This window comes from Mixophyes fleayi, chromosome 2, assembly GCF_038048845.1.
Source record: "Mixophyes fleayi isolate aMixFle1 chromosome 2, aMixFle1.hap1, whole genome shotgun sequence".
In the NCBI taxonomy this organism is placed as follows: domain Eukaryota; kingdom Metazoa; phylum Chordata; class Amphibia; order Anura; family Limnodynastidae; genus Mixophyes; species Mixophyes fleayi.
The window spans coordinates 79,906,396-79,927,325 of record NC_134403.1 but is presented as its reverse complement, the minus strand read 5'-3'; the positions used below and the strand labels follow the sequence as shown (position 1 = coordinate 79,927,325).

At 40.2% G+C, this 20,930-nt stretch overlaps 1 long non-coding RNA gene across 1 annotated transcript; it reads right to left on the bottom strand.

Annotated features, from left to right (window-relative positions):
* Positions 1-1,595: 1,595 nt before the first annotated feature.
* Positions 1,596-19,637, bottom strand: LOC142140164 (uncharacterized). Its single transcript, XR_012688312.1, has 2 exons — positions 19,599-19,637; positions 1,596-2,443 (listed from the first exon to the last, which is right to left on the bottom strand). It is a non-coding gene; the product is annotated as an uncharacterized LOC142140164 (long non-coding RNA).
* Positions 19,638-20,930: the final 1,293 nt, after the last annotated feature.

The window sequence follows — 20,930 nt, the reverse complement described above, 5'->3', positions numbered from 1 at the left end:
TAGTGGTACATTAAACTCGAAATTGATACTATAGGAACCGCTGTCAACAATATGGAATAATAATTCCAGTTACTATCTGATCGCATTTAGATAACTCAAAAATGAATGAATTATGGAAATAAAAAATGTGAGAGTAGTTTTCTTTTAATACACATTTCTTTTTTCTTTTCACATATCTTTATAGTTTTAACATATTTTGCTTAATGATTTTAAATGGCTAATTAATAAAGCGATTTATTTTAATGTAATAAAGTTTGATGGAACCTAAAAGTGCATCCTATCGGAGAGAAATCTTTTCCTTCTATTTTTTGTCTAAGTAACCTCTGCCTCACTAGAAGTACCTACTGAGGGGAAAAAAAGTATATACTCACATTTAAGTGTAAATAGCCTTGTAATACTCAGGTGTTTACTTGGAATACATTAAGATTCTGTGCGATATTATCCTAATATTTCATTACCCTTTTAATACCAGAAATACTACTGTCGCCCTTGAAAGTGACGTCATTTAGACGTACCGACATGTTCATTCATCGCAATTATTAAAGTTCACTTTTTTAATCAATAGGTTGAATTTAGCGCTCTGTCGGGGATGAGAGGGGTAAGTGTTTTGTAAGGGTCCGTGGCAGTCGCTCCAATGACTACCACCGATCCAGGGGCGTATTATGAATGTTTCAGGGAACACAAGTGATTTAAAAGTTCCACTTCACTATGGGTACTTTTTTTGGACTAAGACTGAACTTCCAGTCAAAAGTTTATTTTTGAGTCCCGCCAGTTTGAGTCTAAGTCATACTTTAAGATTTTTCCCCCGGGGGAAGAAGTCATGTGACAAGGGGTAGGAGGGGGGCGTGGTCACATTGTCGCATCACCATAGCCCCAACCCCACTGTAAAATGGCAAATTCATGGCATTGAATAGTAGGGGTGTGGCTTAATGACGTGGTTAAGCCCCGTCCCCTCAATTCAATGCCGTGAATTTCGGCGAATACGGGAGCTTTGCCTACTCTTACGGGAGTCTGGGAGGACTCCTTGAAACTCTGGAGCCTCCTGGGAATTCCGGGAGAGTAGGCAAGTATGGTCTAAGTGTAAAACCTACTTGAGTTTAACCTGCCCATAAACATGACGCCATTCACTAGCTGAATAAGTTGACATTGAAAAGGGCAGTATGGCTCATTTAATTTAAAATCAGCATTGAACCACAGCACCCAATAATCAACTGTTGTGTCATCACACCCCTGTCCACTCAGTGTTTACTAAGGTGGGTGGGTCTTGAAGACATGATGTGCACCACCATGACGCCAACATGCCCACCTTGCAGTAGGTACATACCCTAGCAGGAGATTTGCCTTCTCTTTCGGGTGAGTAAGCAACTATGGGTAATAAGTTTTGAGTGGTTTGAGTTTCATTGATAGGATACACTGTATAGTGTGAGGTTCGTCACAAATTACCCATACCAAAAGTATGAATGAAATCTGATTTGAGTGAAAGTCTTGTCATTTGAAAAACTGCTAGTTGTTTTTTCCCCAAGTTCTCATAGTCACGTTCTTATACTCCAGGAGATTAGTTTTTAAATTTGTCTAAAATAACTTTTATATCCACATAACATTTTATAGCAATATAATTCAAAGACAAAGTAGAACAAGACGCACAGCACCCGTTCACAGCACATGACATTTCAGCAGCATATTTGTAGAGTACAAAGTTGTAATCAGACAAGAATAGTATTGCAACAAGTACCCAGAACGTAGTGTTCCTACATTTCTATTAGCAGCCCACATGGTATTTGGTGACCACAGTAGCCTCAGGCACTCTGTAGCACAGGCTGAGATTTGAGCCAATAAAAGTATTTTTTTAGTATAGTTCCTTTTTCAGTCATTGAGGATTTAGGTTGTTCAGACAGTAAATTGCATCTTAATCATTCTTATTGATCTTCTGTTTAAGTTTTAATAAACTACTTATTTTCTAGGGTTTTCTTTGATTAAAAGTATTTGATAGATTCAAAAAGATATTGAGAAAACTGTAGTGCAAAGTCATCATATAGTCTATAGGAATATTACATCCGTGTCATATGTGTTATGAAATAAAGAAAACATATAGCACTCGGGCTGATTCTGCTGCTCTTCCTGAACATTGAGCAATTAGCATCCAATTTGGCCACACTCAAGCCAATAGCAGCTATCTCTCCGGGATTTCTAAACTATGTACTTTGAAATTTAGATACATTTGTAAATTATGTGCTCTGCAAATCAGTGAAATGCTTCCTTAAATCAAAAAACCCCCTTTAGTGGACTCCTGATTAACCAATTATGCACACCAAGTATAGCAAATAGGATTGTGGGTTCCCCCCATGACATTTCACTTTGAATGAGCTCCGGCTCTTTGGTTCCCTCCTTGATCAGGGAAGAGATGAGTAGATGCGTAGGGAGGAAGTTATCCTTTAAAAAAGACCTAAAAACAAAAATATATTTTAATATGATGTATAGGAAAGTGAGTTGTACAATCTAACTTTCCCTTGAATTTAGGTGAGGTTTTGTTTACTAAAAAAAGAATAACCCTGAACTTACTTACTGAAAACGACTATATGTTTGTGAAAGTTCACTGACATGAACTCAGGTGCTATATTCGTAGCCATGCAGAAAATAATTTGTCTTTCTAACAGTTATCTTTGCTCTTAGAATTTGACATAGAAACAGAGAATGTGACAGCAGAGAAGAATCACTTGGTCCATCTAGTCTGCCCATTTTTTAACCTATGGTAACCTCGAACCTTATTTGATCCTTAGTTCTTTGTAAGGATATCCTTATGTCTATCCCAAGCATGTTTAAATTACTCTACTGTATTAGCCTCTACCACCTCTGATGAGAGGCTATTCCACTTATCCACTACCCTTTGTGTGAAGTAATTTTTCCTCAAATTTCCTTGAACCTCCTTCCCTCCAGTTTCAGTGCTCTTGTGTTCTAATACTTGTTTTCCTTTGAATAATGTTTATCTCTTGTTCTTTCTAAAAACCCTTGTTGTATACAGCATAATACTGCCCACTTTGATATAGATAATCTTTAAAGCCCCTACACCAGTCATTCCCAACTCCAGTCCTCATGGACCCCTAACAGTACATGTTTTCCATATCTCTTTCCTGGAGCACAGGTGTATTCATTACTAACTGACACATTTTGAAAGATCTACAGGTGGTATAATTATTCCACTTGTCATCTAGAAAGTCTGCACTGTTAGGGGTCCCTGAGGACTGGAGTTGGGAAATAGTGCCCTACACAGTAAAAACTGTGTCTGAGGACAATATGCAATACCCAAGCATCACTTTTACATGTATGAATAGATTGCCCTTATATGGACATTTAAAATAAATGTTTTCATTATTTGGGTTCCACTTTAAACCAATGACATTATTTGGTCTGCTTTGATGGTCCATATGACATTTGGTTAACTACCTGTCAGTTATTCTTGTGATTTTAAAGTAGATATGTCATCTGTAACTTACATCTTTATAAAACTTCAAAACCTTTATTTTGTCAAATAACTTTTTTACACACGGTAAAAAGGAAGACTTGTATTTGGCATATCATCAAATGTCAGCACAATTTCTAATATACATGTATACCATATGCAAGTAAACATCCTAAATATAACAATACCACAACTTAATTAGATGAATGTGTATGAAGTCATGTAAGAAAAATGAATTATATGTTGCAATCTGCTTTTCTTTCTTTTTGTAGTATTAATCATCATCTCCTGCACATCTGTTCATCTTCAGTTTTGATGTGGGCAGGGGGTAGCCAAACAAAGCAACATGGTGACAGCAGAACAGATTATACCAGGATGGCAGTGTAATGACCTTGTGTGAAGCAGTTTCCTATCCACTCATGTGATTGTGCTAGTGAGGACAGGGCTGTATGTGACCGGGCAGTATCATCAGGGAACAAGGGAATATAGGAAATCAAGAAGAAACAGGGTCCTCCAACAGCACAGAGTAGTCATGTAAGGTACCTGCCAAACTGACGCAAGGAGATTTCTGTGTCATAACTCTATATGAAATGATGTTCACACATTCAACTAATTTCACGAGAAATGCTTAATTTAGACACTGTGCTACTTTATAGATTGGAGATGTGTTGAAGTGAAAGAAAAAGTTGATTTCTCTATCACACAGCAGAGTTTAAAGGGAGATCGCTGTGTGCAGTGTTCTCACACCTGAAGCACTTCTCATGTGTCAGGGAAACTCAGTTTTTCTTCACTGTTGTGTGCTAATAAGGAGCTTCAGTATAATATTTATTTTCTAGCTGGAAAACACCAGTTTGATTCATAACCTTTCAGAACCCACTGCCCATTAAGACATTTTTAATCTTATCTGGCAGATTCACTTCACTGGCACCTGCAGGGCATACAAGTGGGCGTCCCCTGCTGCCACGCATGTGTCAATTGTAAGGTAAGGGAGGGTGGATCAAAACCAGACTTCTACCTGAAAAGGAGACTTCCTTACTCAGGAAACTCTATTATATGTTTCCTCACCTATATACAAACTTCATTAAAAGTTGGTTATTTTGATATTGATGATTAAACTAATGATTGTGAATAAACTAATTTTCAAAACTAATGATTTTAAATAATATTTTATAGCCAACTCACTCAAAAGTGTTATGTAATAAAGAGCTGATCTGTGCAGTAGTAATTGTAGCATTCTTTTACCACACTTCTGGTACTACAAGAGACATGGCTTATACCCTAATAAAAACATCATGTAAAGGGTCTTACAAGACATTTCTGGTACATTTCTTGTACTTTTAAAGTATAATCTTTCAAGTTAAGTTTCAGTAACTTTTAAATCTGGCATGAATTACTGTAGGGAACAAATAGTACAAATACTAGACAGACTGAGCAGTTTTAGCTTTAACTATTTGCAGTGTTACAATTAGGATGAAGCTAAAAACTGAAATATGAAAAGGTCGAGTGTTGCTAATACTGTCTCCTCCAGAGTAACATAAGACACTAAAGCTAGATTTACTAAAGCGCAGTTTTAGGCGGATTTTCCAGCATTTTTAAACCACCAGATATTCTAAGCGCCAAACCACTAGAAAGCCACCTGAAATCCACAGTTTAAGAAAGCGCCATATTACACATTGCTATCCCAATTTTTAACATGATACAAATGAAAACCATCAGATTACTAAGTAGTGGCTTGTAAAAATACCAGAAAAAATGGCTGAAGAAAGGTATGAGAGTCAAGATTGCTCAAACAGCATGAGCTACCTTACCGTTAAGAGCATAAGAGGAGGCACCATTGACTTATGTATTATGGGGGCAGCATTGGACTGACCCAGCAGGGTCCCGGGGAGATACCCAGAGGGCCCCACTGCTTAATAGCCCACCCCCAGGGCCAGAATGCGATCATCAGGGCCCCCACAGAGGAAGACGTGTAAGAGCAGCCTGTGTTGCTCAGTAATGCAGGGGAGTTTCCTGCTCATGCAGGAACTCCTCACTGTCTGTGCTGTGCTCTGATTGAGTGACTGTGTCAGCCAATCAGAGCACAGACACGCCCCCTACCCATACTGCCATTGAGGAAGCTAGAGGCAGAACTGCAGGAAAAGGTAAGTTTATGTGTCTGTGTGTATGACTGTGTGTATGAGAGAGAGAATGTGTGTCAGTGTGTATGAGAAATGTATCAGAGTGTGTCAGTGTGTATGACAAATGTGGGTATGAGAGAAGCGGTGTTAGTCAGTGTGTATGAGAATTGCATTAGTGAGTATTAGAGATGCTCAGACTTGGTTCCTTGCAAACAGAACACACCCGAAATTAGGGAATCCGAGTTTTTTCGGATTCCAAAATGAGGCAAAACGTCATTGTGATGTCGTCGGATCTCGGGAGTTTTGGAATCTATAAATACCGCCCTCCACGGCGATCTAGCGCCATTTGAGAGAGGGATACAGAAGGGGTAGCATAGAATGTAGAGCAGTTGGGCAGGCAAAGTTAGAGAATTGAAAGAGGAGGGTGGTAGCAGTGTTAAAGAAAGTAATCAGTGACATTCAGGAGAGCTCCATAGCTCCAGTGTTAAATCTCATTGCAGAAAAATACAAATACTATTGCTGCTGGCAGGGTTGGTGTAATTCTGCAGTCCAGTTCTACTGTGTTATATTGGTAACACACAGATAGGAGAGCTCCTGTGTTAAATCTCATTGCAGAAAAATTCAAATAATAGTACTTACAGGGTTGATGTAATTCTGCAGTCCAATTCTACTGTGTTATGTAGGTAACACAAAAAGGAGAGCTGCGTTGCGATTTGTCTTTGCTGAAATACAAATACTAGTCCTTGCAGGCTTTTCTTCTGAATTTGCACCAAAAAGTGTATGGTGTTATACACACCCAAAGACAAGAGCTCCATTGCTAATTGTCATTGCTGAAATACAAATAAAAGTACTTGCAGGCTTTTCTTCTGAATTTGCACCACAAAGTGTAGGGTGTTATATACATCCAAAGACAAGAGCTCCATTGCTAATTGTCATTGTTAAAATACAAATACTAGTCCTTGCTTGTCTTTCTTCTGAATTTGCACCAAAAAGTGTAGGGTGTTATATACACCCAGAAACAAGAGCTCCATTGCTAATTGTCATTGCTGAAATACAAATACTAGTTCTTGCTTGTCTTTCTTCTGAATTTGCACCAAAAAGTGTAGGGTGTTATATACACCCAAAAACAAGAGCTCCATTGCTCGATTGCTAATTGTCATTGCTGAAATACAAATACTAGTCCTTGCAGGCTTTTCTTCTGAATTTGCACCAGTAAGTGTAGGGTGTTATGCAAATGGATTCACAACAGTACACAGAAGAGCAGGAGCAGCAAGCAGCTGCTGCCACCAGTCCTGATGATAGTAATCCCCGTACATCATCTGGTAAAGCCTATTGAAAAATACATAGTCTTTTTAAGTCAGGGAGAAAAACATAAAAAAAAACACCTTTTACCGTGGTGAAGAAAAAAAGAGCTGTAATCCAGGAAAAGTTATCTGCCGGAAAAAAAAATTGCCACAATGTCATTCTACAAATGCAGTGGCAAAGAAAGAATGACGCCTTTGCCTTTCTCTATGAGTGCGAGATCTAAAATTGTTACTGAGGCATCTTCTTGTAAGGTCACTCGTAACCAAGCAAGACCAAGTAATTCGGACTTCAACAGTGATGCACAAATACTTTTACGTGTAAAAGCCGAGCTGGAAGAAAACAGTAAGGCATTAGAGGAAAATGTATGCTCAGATTCAGAAATGACACCAATACCTAAGGAGAGTCCATCCACGAGTGGTATGTGTAATTGTGACCATTCTGATAGTGTACCCATAAAGAAAAGGCCCCTTTCAGCATTTCTGCTGATGTGTGCCTGAACAGCCCGAGTGTAGGCGGTGATACACCAATTGAGGATGCCACTTTGGAATTGGAACAGGATGAGGAGGATATTTGTGTAGCTGACGAGGGCACTAATGAGGATGTTGATGATGAGGATGATGTTGTTTGTGTAAGTCCTGCACCAGTGGAAGCAGTTCTGGCACGTGATAAGAAGAAGGCCATTGTCATGCCTGGGCATAAGATCAAAAAAGCCACTTCTTATGTGTGGAATTATTTCTACCCAAATCCTGCCAACAGTTGTCTAGCCATTTGTAGTATATGTAAAGCCACAGTCAGTCGAGGGAGGGACCTTAACCATCTAGGAACCTCATCCATGTTACGCCATTTGACGTGAGTTCATGGCAAAGTGTTGGGAAAATCATAAAGTTATGGTAAAAAAATAACAACAAGCAGTCCATCATCAGGTAGGACCCTTCTCTCACCTAAGGTTCGTAAAAATTTTATTATTGGGCTGCAAAATGCCATTCTACCCACTGTACACTTAACCACAGATATGTGAACAAACGGAACTGAGCAAACTAAAGATTATATGACTGTGACAGCCCACTGGTTTGGTCATTCACCTTCACAAGCAGGAACAACAGCAGCATGTACCCAACTATGTCACATTTTTCAGAGGCAGGCTATGTATCACAGGCTTCGGTAAGAGGCATACAGTTGTCAACCTGTTACAATAACTAAGGGATGTCATTGCTACATGGCTGATCCCACTTGGACTCTCCTCAGGATATGTCGTTTCTGATAATGCCACCAATATTGTGAGAGCATTACAGCTGGACGAATTCCATCACATTCTCTGTTTTGCTCACACAATCCACTTGGTGGTGCAGAGCTTTTTGAAAAACGTGAGAGAAGTGCAGGAGATGCCTGTCTGTGGCCCGTAAAATTTTGGGACATTTCCAGCATTCTGCAACAACATGTAGGAAATTTCAGCAGCTACAAGAGCCCTGCCACCAACTGAAGCAAGAGGTGGTAACAAGTTGGAATTCCACCTTTAATATGCGTCTGAGGATGGAGAAACAGCAAAAAAAAAGCTATCCACGCTTACGCCACAAGCCATGACATTGGGAAAGGAGGGGGAATGTATTTTAGGCTAACGCAGTGGAGAAAACTTTCCGTGTTGTGCAAGGTGCTGAAGCCATTTGAAGTAGTCACCAGTGAAGTGACTTCAGCCACTGCTAGCTTGAGCCAAGTGCTTCCTTTTAATTAGACTTTTGGAAAAGCAGCTAGAGAAACTGAAGGAGGAGATTAAACAAAGCAATTATGCTAAGTATGTCGGACTTGTAGATTAAGTACTTTATTTGCTTTGCGAGAATTTATCAAAATCTTTAAATTGGATTACTACATTTTGGCAACTGTGTTTGATCATAGGTTTAAGAGCTATGTTTTCTCTTTGTTTCCAACTGACTCAGATCTCAAAACATGCAAGGGGCTCCTGGTGAGCAAGATGACAACTCAAAAACTTAGCTTTCCCAAGAGACCCAGGGATAATGCAGATGATTCAGCACAACATTTTGACATCTGCTGCGGTCCAAAAGAATTGACCAAAAACCGTGACACCTCTGCCGTAACTCAACCTGATCCTACTATCAACATCCAAAGGGTGGTGGAAGTTTATTTTAATGACAGCATACAAATAGACACTTCAGACCGTCCCTTTACATTCTGGGAGGAAAGAAAGGCAATTTGGAGACCCATGTACAAACTCGCTTTGCAATACCTAAGCTGCCCTGGTGGTACTCACTATAACGATGCTGGAAATGCCGACAGTACTTACCCCGACATGATTACACCGAAAACCTTATAGCTGACTGACTGGAAACATAGACTGCTTGAAACAGAGACTTGAAGAAATTATGGCAGCTAATCATCCCGGAACAGTCAGATGATGTCACATTGAAGGGACACACTGTCATCCAAGCTGTTAAGGTAGTCATTTAATGAGGCGACACCAGTACAAGGTTCTTTACTAAGCCATGTACATTCTACAAATTACTACCTTAACAGCTCGGGTGACAATGTGTCCCTTCAATGTGACATCATGGGACTGTACCGAGATGTTCAGCTGCCGCAATTTCTTCAAGTGTCCATTTCAAGCAGTCTGTGTTTCTAGTCAGTCGGCTATAAGGTCTTCGGTGTAATCATGTCGGGGTAAGTACTGTCACCATTTCCAGCGTCGTTATGTAGTACCCAACCCAAACTGCCCACCCTCCAGTGTGTACTCAAAAATAGTTTTCAGCATAGCCGGGAACGTTGTCAGCGATCGTTGTAGGAGGCTACTTCCTAAAAATGTGGAAAAGATGATGTTGTCAGGCTTTTAAAAGCGCTGTGGACTAAAGATGCTCATAAACCACTAACTGGTATTAGCGTCACTGAACCAGGAGGTGCGGAGTCTAACGTACCCTTGGTGTTCACCAGGGACCACCGCAAGGAGGTTTGGGCTTAACTGCACAGGATACACAGGTCACTGGCCTGCTAGACAGTTACCAGAGCAATGATAGAGAGTGGTCAGAATGGCCCGGGACGGTGCCTGACAGATGTTCATGAAAATGAACTACAAATTGCACGAGGAAGGCCTTTACCGCCAATTACATCAAAGTACAGAGACTTCTGTAATGGTGGATTCCAGCAGGGATTAATTAATATTGTGTGGGGATGATGTACAAGCTGACGAGGCTAAGGATGAGGCTGAGCATAATGACAACAGCATCTTGCCACTGTAGAGTTCATTAAGAGCACTTTTATCTTAGATGCCTTAAGCCCATTGTTAGCTTGTTTTGTGGGGGCTCAAACAAACCTAGCATTTCAGCCACAAAAGTGGCATTACTTGTTGCTGAAGTGCTTGGTTTGTTAAAGTGTACATGTCCTTAAGATCCAACATAAAGTTTGGTGTGAGGGTCCAAGGACAATTTCATCTTGCACCACTTTTCCTGTCAGCCTGGTCTGGTCTACTCTAAAAGAATTTACCAAAATTCGTGACTCCTCTGCCGTAACTCCACCTGAACCTACTATCAACATCCAAAGAATGGTGGAGGATTATTTTAATGACAGCGTACAAATAGACATGTCAGACAGTCACTTTACATATTGGGAGGAAATAAAGGCAATTTGGAGACCCATGTACAAACTCACTTTGCATTACCTAAGCTGCCCGCCATCCAGTGTGTACTCAGAAAGAGTTTTCATCACAGCAGGGAACCTTGTCAGCGATCGGCGTAAGAGGCTACTTCCTAAAAATGTGTAAAAAATGAATGTTCATCAAAATGAACTTCAAATTTCATGAGGAAGGCCTTTACCGCCAATTACATCAAACTACAGACTTCTGTAATGGTGGATTCCACCGGGGATGATTTAATATTGTGTGAGGATAATGTATACACTGATGAGGGTGAGGATGATGACAACAACATCTTGCCACTAGTTCACTGACAGCACTGTTGGCAGCTAAGGCAGCTAAGCTATTGGTAGCTTGTTTTGTGAGGGCTCAAACAAACCAAGCACTTCAGTCACAAAAGTGGCATTCCTTGTCGCTGAAGTGCTTGGTTTGTTAAACTGTACCTGCTACCCCTCCTATTTCTCTGTGAGTTTGTTAAACCTTTTTAACATATGGGTGGGTGGGAGAGCCCAAGGACAATTCATCTTGCACCACTTTTCTTTTCCTCCACTGCTGTGTACCAATGTTTTCTAGATGCGCTGTGAACGGCCGTGTGTTGCTCTGTCACTTAGCATCCAGCCAGCTCGCTGCAGTCTTTGGCCGAAAGTGGATGAAAATAATATTTTGACCTGTGAGGTGTTCAAAATTGACTGGAAATTAGTGTTATTGAGGTTAATAATAATGTAGGAACAAAACAAAAGAGCCACGTTGTGTGATTTTAGCATATTTTAGCAATTCTCCAAAAATACAGATCTAAAACCAAAACCAAACCCCAAACCAAAACACGGGTGTCAGTGAACATCTCTAGCTTGCAGAGCTCACTGTTCTTACAGTTCTATTATTTTCTTTCTCTTCTGTAAAATTTCTTTATCTCGTCCCAGAGATTTTCCAGACAATGTTATAATAATCCACATTAGTATGTTTAGTATATTAGTATGTGTCCGTGTGTATGAGAAATATATTAGTGTGTGTTTTCGTGTTTTGTTATTGATTTAACATCTGGGCTGGTTGGCAGGGGGGGCTAGAGTGTTCACTCACAGCTCGTCTTTTCAAATTTCTTGTACCTATCCATTTTTCCCAAACAGGAGCCCAACATTCCAGGTTTGAGACGAACAACTACTGAACTTAAGACACCAAGAAGTGAAAGCTGAAAGAACAGGTAGGAGAGATCAGGATAGCTGCTAACTGTTCTGATTCTGGTGGGACCTTCCTGATTTTGGGTGACTGTTCTGTTTGTACTTATCTAGGGGCTGTGGCCCAGACTGTGCACTTTTTGCATACACTGCATTCTTATATTCTGCAATATGGCAGTAGTCATGTCCTGGGTGGGCTGACCATGCCCCCTCTAGTCACACACTCAGGTGGTTGGCCACACACCCTCTGGTGGACCCCTACCATGACATCCCCCAGTGGGCCCTTCATGTCCCAGTCAGACACTGTATGGGGAAAAAAATTATTTATTGATAAAGGGGGTAAACTTAATTTATAACGAAGTTATGAGGGAAAATTAAATTTTTTATTACATTCCATTATAATTTTGCCCCTTAATATAATGAAAAATTTTGCAAAATTAAACATTTGAAACTAAAACCTCCTTATAGCAAATGCAGCATTTTGGAGCGTTAAACCGCCAGCGTTGTGGGGTGGTTTAATTTTTTTTAGTAAGTCTAACCCCAAAAGTAATTTACAAGCTGCAAAATATGTGGGCACACATTTCTTTTCATGCAATTTGTCTGCGTCACATATAATGGGGCTAGTGGGCACAGAAAATGTACTTTGGTACATAAGCAGCATTTGATTTTATGTGTTTTTCTCCAGAATTGTCTCATAACCTCTCATTACAATGATGCTTAATGTAATTCAATGTCTGGTTGTGCATATTTAAGTACCTGAAAATTGCACACTGCATTCATTATGGTGAATACAGGGAAGTCTGTGACGTTTTTGTGTGAAGGTCTCTGTGTTATGGGATCATTTACTGAAATTCATTAACTTTTAATAGTGTTTCACCTTTCCATTCTAATGTGTTATTATACTGATGGAATGTGTTTAATTCAAAGTGGTCTATTTTTTAAGCTGAGATGGGCCTACAATGGCCATCACAACTCTTCGATCAATTTATCAAGGGGTAAAGCAGGAGAAATTTAACCTATTCTACACTTGTCACTGCAGCCCCCATAGACATCAATGCTAAATAGACCTCTAAGAAAATTTGGGGCATATTCAATTAGGTTGGGCGCTCGCGATTACGTGCGGCTGCACAAGTCCCGTTACCACAACAGCGCGGATTTCTGTGCACACCCCATAGGGTTGCAAAGGGAAATCTGCGATTTTGCAGTACTGTATTGACACATTACACACACAGCCACGCGTAATCGCGAACGCCGGACCTAATTGAATATGCCCCTTTATGTCTAGATATGGCTTTTCATCTCCCACAAAGTGTACAGTTTGTTTAGAGCTAGAAGTAGACATTACTCCTGACCTATAGCAAGCTCAGATAAAGCGGCAGCTTAGAACAGTTTTCACCTTTAGTAACTGTTCCTATGTGTAACAATTTGGTGGGAATTCTAAGGAAAGTTACCTTATATTTACAGTGGCGCTATATAAATAAATGGTGATGATGATGATGATTTACTGACAGTTGTTGCAGTTGCACGGGATACAGTGAAGACAGGTTCTTGTGTGGTACCCCAAAGCCCTGTTGAACAGCACAGAGAAGTGCATAAACACTTTTAAAATGCAGGGCTACAAGGGGTTAATTGTGCTCCTGAAAACTTGTGCCCAGGAGTGATTGACAGGAGGAGGATGAAGGCCCTGATTGGCTGGGGGAGTAACAGGAAGAGGTTGTGCAGGAAGGAAGAGAGAAAGAGAGCAGCATGGTAGAAGGAACAAGGGGGAGGATGTGCAGCCGAGCAGAGAGAAGATAAGCTGCTGCCAGAACTGTGACATTGCCAGCAAAGCGGACGGAGAACAGCTGGGGACACGCAGTGGGGCGCCAAAGACAGTATTCACTAACTACAGAACTCTTTTCAAGGTAAAACTTAGCCTGTAGTGTATTGCACACACCCCAGTGTCAGAGGGAAGAGTGATGAGAGAATCTATCCAACACTGACATTGCATTCTTGTACAAGGAAGGATTGTGAGAGCTTTTCCCCCAGATCATACCTATACACAGGCTGCAGGGAACAATTAAGACGGTCGTTTCAGCTATATCCTGTGTGTGTGTGTGTGTGTGTGTGTGTGCTGATATCTGGACATTATACCCTGCTGCAGAGTACATGTGCTGATAAAGATTCATTGACTGTTGAGAGAACAGCGCCATCTTGTGGCTGAAATGAGCAACAGCTCTGCTTTCTACTATAATACTTAACCCTTGATGGAAACCTCTGCAGGACATTGGAACACTACCCAAATTCCTGTGCACAGGTCAGCCCAGGACTGAGTGAAAAATATGGTAACGTTACCGGGGATAATATTGGTGCACCAAATGTTTTAGATGATGTTAATGTTATGTGATTTACCTAAGAATTGATTTATTAATATTGAAGGTGTGACATTCAGTGTTAGTGGTACCACTGCAATTCAAGTTAACTCAGCAGTAGATGCTAAAAGTGGGGCGCCTGACCCATAGGGAATAGCATGGTACCCCAAACACCTGAATAAGAAGTAGCCCTCTAGTGGGCGCGGTAGTGACCGTAAGAGTCTTGATAGGTTATTATTGATGGTTATTGCATCATCACCAGTCAGATATTGTTAACGTGAAATTAGTAACTGTGATTACCAGTGTGCCTTATTAGACAATGTGCATTGAAGATGTTATCGTTATTCTGCCTTATACTCACCAGGTGTATGTCATATGTTAAATGCTATTGTGCTCTACGCTGATCAGACGCATTATTTTGTCATTACTATTGAGCTGAAGGGGTCAGTGGCGCGGTGGCTTACCAAAACTATCCTTACCGCATTCTCAATAAAATCAAGTTGTTTGACCAATCTTTGTCCCTTTCATTGAAGTATTTATCTCCTGACCACCGGATATCCAAAAGAGAAAAGAACCTGACTCGTATCTGGGAGACAAGGTAAGGGAAGGATTTCCCATCAGTACTCGACCACCACACTTGCTCTGAAGGTCTGAAGGATGTGGGAAATGCATATCTGCCATAGATTTGTAATCAATGTGACACATTATTGAACAGCGTTATGACCATCCTGTTCATAGCAGGGTCAGTGATAACTGACCCTGACGTCTTTTCTGCATGCTGTGACAGGGTAGCAATCACTGGTAATGGTCGTAGTCACTGGTAATCACAAGAGTTCAAGGTAAGCACAACAACACATTATTACACAGCGGACTACTTACTAAAGTCTGCTGACTGAGACATTTTATTTGGAAACGTATTTCCTAATACAATATTAATACAGTACAATACAATCCTAATACAGTACAATTAAAACAACCATTTTAATTAAATGAATTAAGTCAATTCAAGGTATTAAAAAGAGCTTTGAGGAGAATTCTAAACCTGAATACTAACTATGCAGGTGGCAATATTATCATAGTACAGACGTTGGCCTTTATGCTTTGGAGTTTTGTCTTATGTGACAAAACTTGACTTTTTCTCCTATCTCGTCCTAGTGACACCTGTTCTAGTCAAATGACCAACAGCTCAACTTTTATTGTGCTGTGCCCTCATGTATCATATTCTGCCAGGAGACCACAAAGCCACATAAAAGCATTCCTATACACTCCGATAACACAACCCAGATTGTCACTGGCTACTATGCAGAGATGTAATGCTTTGTAGACATAAAAAACAGGAACTTCCATTACCGAAAACAGGATAAACTAATGAAATCAAAAGTCTCAACACTCTACATTATCTCTTTCTACATCTTTCTACATCACTGAATGTTAGCTAAGTTCTGTCCTTCTATGTGTTTATTTCACGTATTAGTCGTGAGATACCTAGTTTTCAGCTTTACTGTAAATAGACAAACTGGAAATTCACACTGGCGGGTGGCAGCAGGGGCAAACGCAGGAATTTAAGATGCTTTATTTTGAAACAAGGCAAAAAAAGTAACCTTGTCACAATAAACCTGCAAATCATAGAGGAACATAGAGGAAGAAACCTGTTCATCTATGCAAACCCCTCCATAACTGCCAGTCCCACCAGGCCCTCATTGATCCCTGATGGTGGCTCAGAATAGCACTATACAGTCATGTGATAAATAAATGAGACATGAAATTAAACCAGACAGTTTACAATATGTACATAACAAACTATAAATGCACATGTTTTGTCTATATTACCAAATTGGAAGTGAAGTCGTTATTTACATATTACAACATTTAAGCACAGGGAAATAGACAGATATATATATACACTGCTAAAAAAATCATTTATGCCCATTATTATGTTTTGTTTAATAAAATATCATACCTGTTCAGGGAACAATGATCCCTCTGTCACCTCATGAGGTCTGCCAGCTGACAGTTCCTTGTCTTCCTGGATACACTCTTCAGGACATCTTTCTGATGTCTCCAGAGCAGGGCAGAGAGCCAGGGACTTTGTCACAGAGACTGCTCCTGGGCACCCAGCTATGTCTGTGAGCCTCTGATGTCTCAAAATAGTCTCTGACCACTGGCAAACCAAGTATCAGAGCCCCAGTACATGGCTGCAGGAGATCCAATGTGTGATTGGTCAGTGATCACACAGCCATAATAACAGCAATACGCAATGGAAAAAAGTTGACCAAGTTACTTGTATGAAAGCCTTCAATTGCCTTTGAATTGTAGGTGTGTGACATTCTTTGCACATCAAGATTGACATGGTCATTTATGCTGGTCACATACATGCATCATTCACCAATTTCTACCAAATTTCCAATACATTGCTTAGTATATGTACAGTCCAATGATCATTCTAAATCAGCCAATGAATGACCAAGAAATCTGGTTGGCAATGACATACAACCATACCTATGTAATAATACTATGACACTATGTGTTCCATTCCTTTAGCAAATTAGACAAACAGCTGGATTGCAAAGTGTGCGGCCAGCATTAGACTGTTTGCTCAAAGGAGTTTTGAAATCAAGGGGGCATGTCCAATACCCGTGGACATTGGGGTTACGCTGCGGCTGCGCATGTCATCAGTTAATATGGTACTGCGACAACGCAGAATTCCCTTCGCAACCTTACAGGGCGAAGGAAAATGGGCGATGTTGCGGTAACGTGGAGTGCCTCCAGAAGGGGTACAAAGGTACTCCAAGCACGTTAGAATATGTGTATGCACTGTTGCTAATAATGCATCATAAAATGAAAGAGTTGTCTGTAACAAGACCCAGTTTATTCTCTCTACAGAGTGCCAAGAAAGCAGTAACCGGACACATAACTTATCTGTTAGCATAATGATTATTCATATATGTATTGCAGCAAGTACAATGCTATAAGCGATTTGAAGTTTTGTTATGTTGTTAATTACGTTTAAAAAAAGCTGGAAGAGTAGACCAAGCATCAGATAGCAGTAAAGAAATTGACTAAAACTATTACCGGATGGAGAAGGGCCCAGCTTGTACACCAGTCTGACACATGCTTAAACCATACACCTAGAACTGCTTACTTCTGGGTAGCTGGTATAGCTGCTGCAGTGTTCTTTGTTGTGGGCTGGCTATTAGCTCCTGACCACTTACTATGGATCAGGAATGCTGGGTAGCGGGCAGAGTGTTGACACAGAGACACTGGGTTCAACACAGGAGGAATGGAGAGTGTAAGCTCTTATCTGTTGTTCACAGGATTCAACAGGCAATACGTTTCTGCTAGCCTGGGCAAGGTTCCTGTTTGTGCTTAATATGTATAATATTAGTAAATATGTGTATTAACAAGCAAAATAATATACTAGAAATAAACAGTTTATATCTCCATTCAATTCTATTTTTTGTTAATGGAATGTGTGTTTCATCATTAAGGCTAATCGGGATAATATGTTAACGCTGTCATAATCTATCCTAAAAGTTAATGAACTAAGAGTTCATGTATTTTGATGAAGTAAACAGATATAATTCAGGGGTCTGCTGTCTGTCACCTTACCCTGACTTATTGATTATTGATCAGTTAAGAATTCCAAAAACTCTAAGATTAGCTATACTTCCTTTGACAAGGAACTGGCCAGGAATTTACTTATATTTGGGCCAATTCAAATTTATTATATAATCCTCATAGGAAACATGAATGATCAAGGCAATACTTTTCCCAATATGTAAAAATCTGGGGTGTTCCCTTATAAGTGCTTTTTATCTAATTCTGCCACCATATACAGCAAAATGTCACTTCACTCTTAAACCTTATAATCAACAATAAAATTGTGTATATCTCATAATTGCATATATCACATGCAATCGAGATGTTTCCCTTCTTACATACATGCAATTAGCCACATATAAATCACAATAATTAATAAAATTAATTATGCTTGAAATAGTTTTATTAATACCACAAATGTTGTTTTAGAAATACTACACTATATTGATTTTCAATCTCTCTATCTTTTATTTCCTGCACACCATATCGCATCTTGGAAATTCTGGAGTCACACAATCGTATTGGTGAAAGGAAAGGAATATCCGATTGACTATAATGGTATTAAGGTTTTATCCAGTAGGATTTACTTACAATATGGTGTATTTCATTGGATTTTATTGTTGTTTATATGTGGCTAATTGTATGTATGTAAGAAGGAAAACATCTTGATTGTATGTGATATACACATAGGGCCTGAGTAATTAAGGAGAGCAAAGCATAAAAAAGGAGTAACTTTGAATCCGGGCAAAACTATGTTGCATTGGAGGGGGGGGGGGGTAAAGTTAAAATGTAGGCACAGATTTAGAGTCGGGGTGGGGCATGTCCTAGTTCAACTTTACATTTCAGTGTAAAAATAAATCTATCAAGTATTCGTGTGCTAGATGAAAAAACAGCCAGTATTTATCTTATGTGCAAAATAATTAATTAATTTGCACCCCTTCCATTATAACATGGTTTGTCCCGGAGAACATTTACTCCTTTTTCTTGCCTTACTTTCCTTAATGACTCAGGCCCATAATGCGCTAGAGATATAAGCAATTTCCCCAATATGTGTTTGTGTAGATCTCTGTATATATTTATAATCTCTAAAAGCAACAAAATAGCATGTGTCAATGACATATACAGGCCCCAATAAAAAAAACCTATAAATATATCTCCCCTAGTAATCAGTATAACCAAATCATGTTTCCTATATATATGTGTAGAAAATTCCATCATGTTTAGTTGAAGTAGACCATATCTCTACTATGTTTGAGAAGGAAGTTTTGGTATATTTTTAAGATCGCTGAAATCCCTAAGCATTCAATAAAAAAATAATTGCCTTTTTATATGTTTGATTTTTTGGGTTTTTTTTTTTTTTTTAATGTATTTTGGTATATGCTGGTGCTAGCTTTTTGTTTTTAAATTTGGATGATTTTATACATGTGAATGACTACCATACATTGTTATTTTATCAGTTTTCCTGCGTTTTAAATTATCTTATAGACTCTAATTCTTAATAAATTGTTTACTCTACCTTGCTCAATTTCCAATGTGACCTATGTAAGAATTGCATATTCCTAGTTCCAAACTTCGGCACATGTGTTAGTTACATAGCCACGAATTCATACATTCTGAAGTCAATGAACGATTCCCTCTTGTTTTAGATCTATCATTGCAAGGGAGGGATAACCTGAGAGAATTGCTGCTCCTGCACCATAAAAAGGAGTGCAGCCCCTTAATTTCCCTTCACCGAAAATTTTACTATATCAAACACCTACAGATGTAGATTTGTATGTATAATGTTATATATATATATATATATATATATATATATATATATACATATATACATCCTGTCTGTTTGCTGTGAGGAGGAACATGTCAAAGCATAGATAGAGGTAGCATCAAGCATGGCACAATCAGTGGAAATAATCAGAATGATATTTTAAATACTCAAGAAATTTCATGAGTGATGTTCACCTTCAGCGTTCCAATTCTGCAGTGTGTATGCACCCATGACCAGGGCCTGATTAAGGGTTCTGGCCGCCCTAGGCTAATACGGCCCCAGCGCCCCCCCCTCCTTCTCCGAATATATAGGTGTATAGGAACACTCCTGAATATGAATGTTCAGGTGTATTCTCCAGCATTCAAATTTAGACAGATTGTGCCATTGTCTCTTACCTGTTCTTGCTCTTCTCTCTTGCAACTTTGTTATCCTCTCGCTGGCTTCTGGAAAGTTGGCATCCTGTTTTGAAAATGCAAAAATGTATTATAATGCAAACCCTGAATGATTAGGCCCTTTAGTTAAAACAAAACACTCCATTATGGCCAGCTAAAAGTACCGCATTGGACAGGCATATATAAGCAATATCTGAATATTTGTTGTCAATCAAATACAAACCTCTACCAGCCCCATCTCACTAATATTTAGTATTCTAGTGATTGCTGAGACCACCCATGTGACCACCACACAACCATGAGATTCTGCCCCCCAAAGCTGCTGTATTTTTTAAATACCCCCTGCAGCCATTTTCCTTAACCACAACCCCCCCCCCCACAGCCATTTTCCTTAACCCCTGCTGCAGCCATTTTCTTTACCTCCCATCCTGCATCCATCCCCCTTGCAGCTATTTTCCTTACCTCCACTCTGCTAGCTAGCTATCCCCCCCCCGTCACATCAAAACTCCCCCAGTCACATATATCAGCCCCCCTCCTCTGCCCTCCTTCATACATATCAACCTCTCTCCCTCCCTATAGATTTTCATGACAGTCCCCCTCTCCCTCCCAATACATATGCATGACAGTCCCCCCTCTCCCTCCCTATAGATATGCAGGGTAGTCCCCCCCCCTCCCTATAGATATGCAGGGTAGTTCCCCCCCCCCCTCTCTATAGATATGCAGGGCAGTTCCCCCCCCTCCCTATAGATATGCAGGGCAGCTCCCCCCCCTCCCTATAGATATGCAGGGCAGCTCCCCCCCCTCCCTATAGATATGCAGGGCAGTTCCCCCCCCCCTCCCTATAGATATGCAGGGCAGTCCCCCCCCTCCCTATAGATATGCAGGGCAGTTCCCCCCCCTCCCTATTGATATGCAGGGCAGTTCCCCCCCCCCTCCCTATTGATATGCAGGGCAGTTCCCCCCCCCTCCCTATTGATATGCAGGGCAGTTCCCCCCCCCCTCCCTATTGATATGCAGGGCAGTTCCCCCCCTCCCTATAGATATGCAGGGCAGTTCCACCCCCTCCCTATTGATATGCAGGGCAGTTCCCCCCCCTCCCTATTGATATGCAGGGCAGTTCCCCCCCCCTCCCTA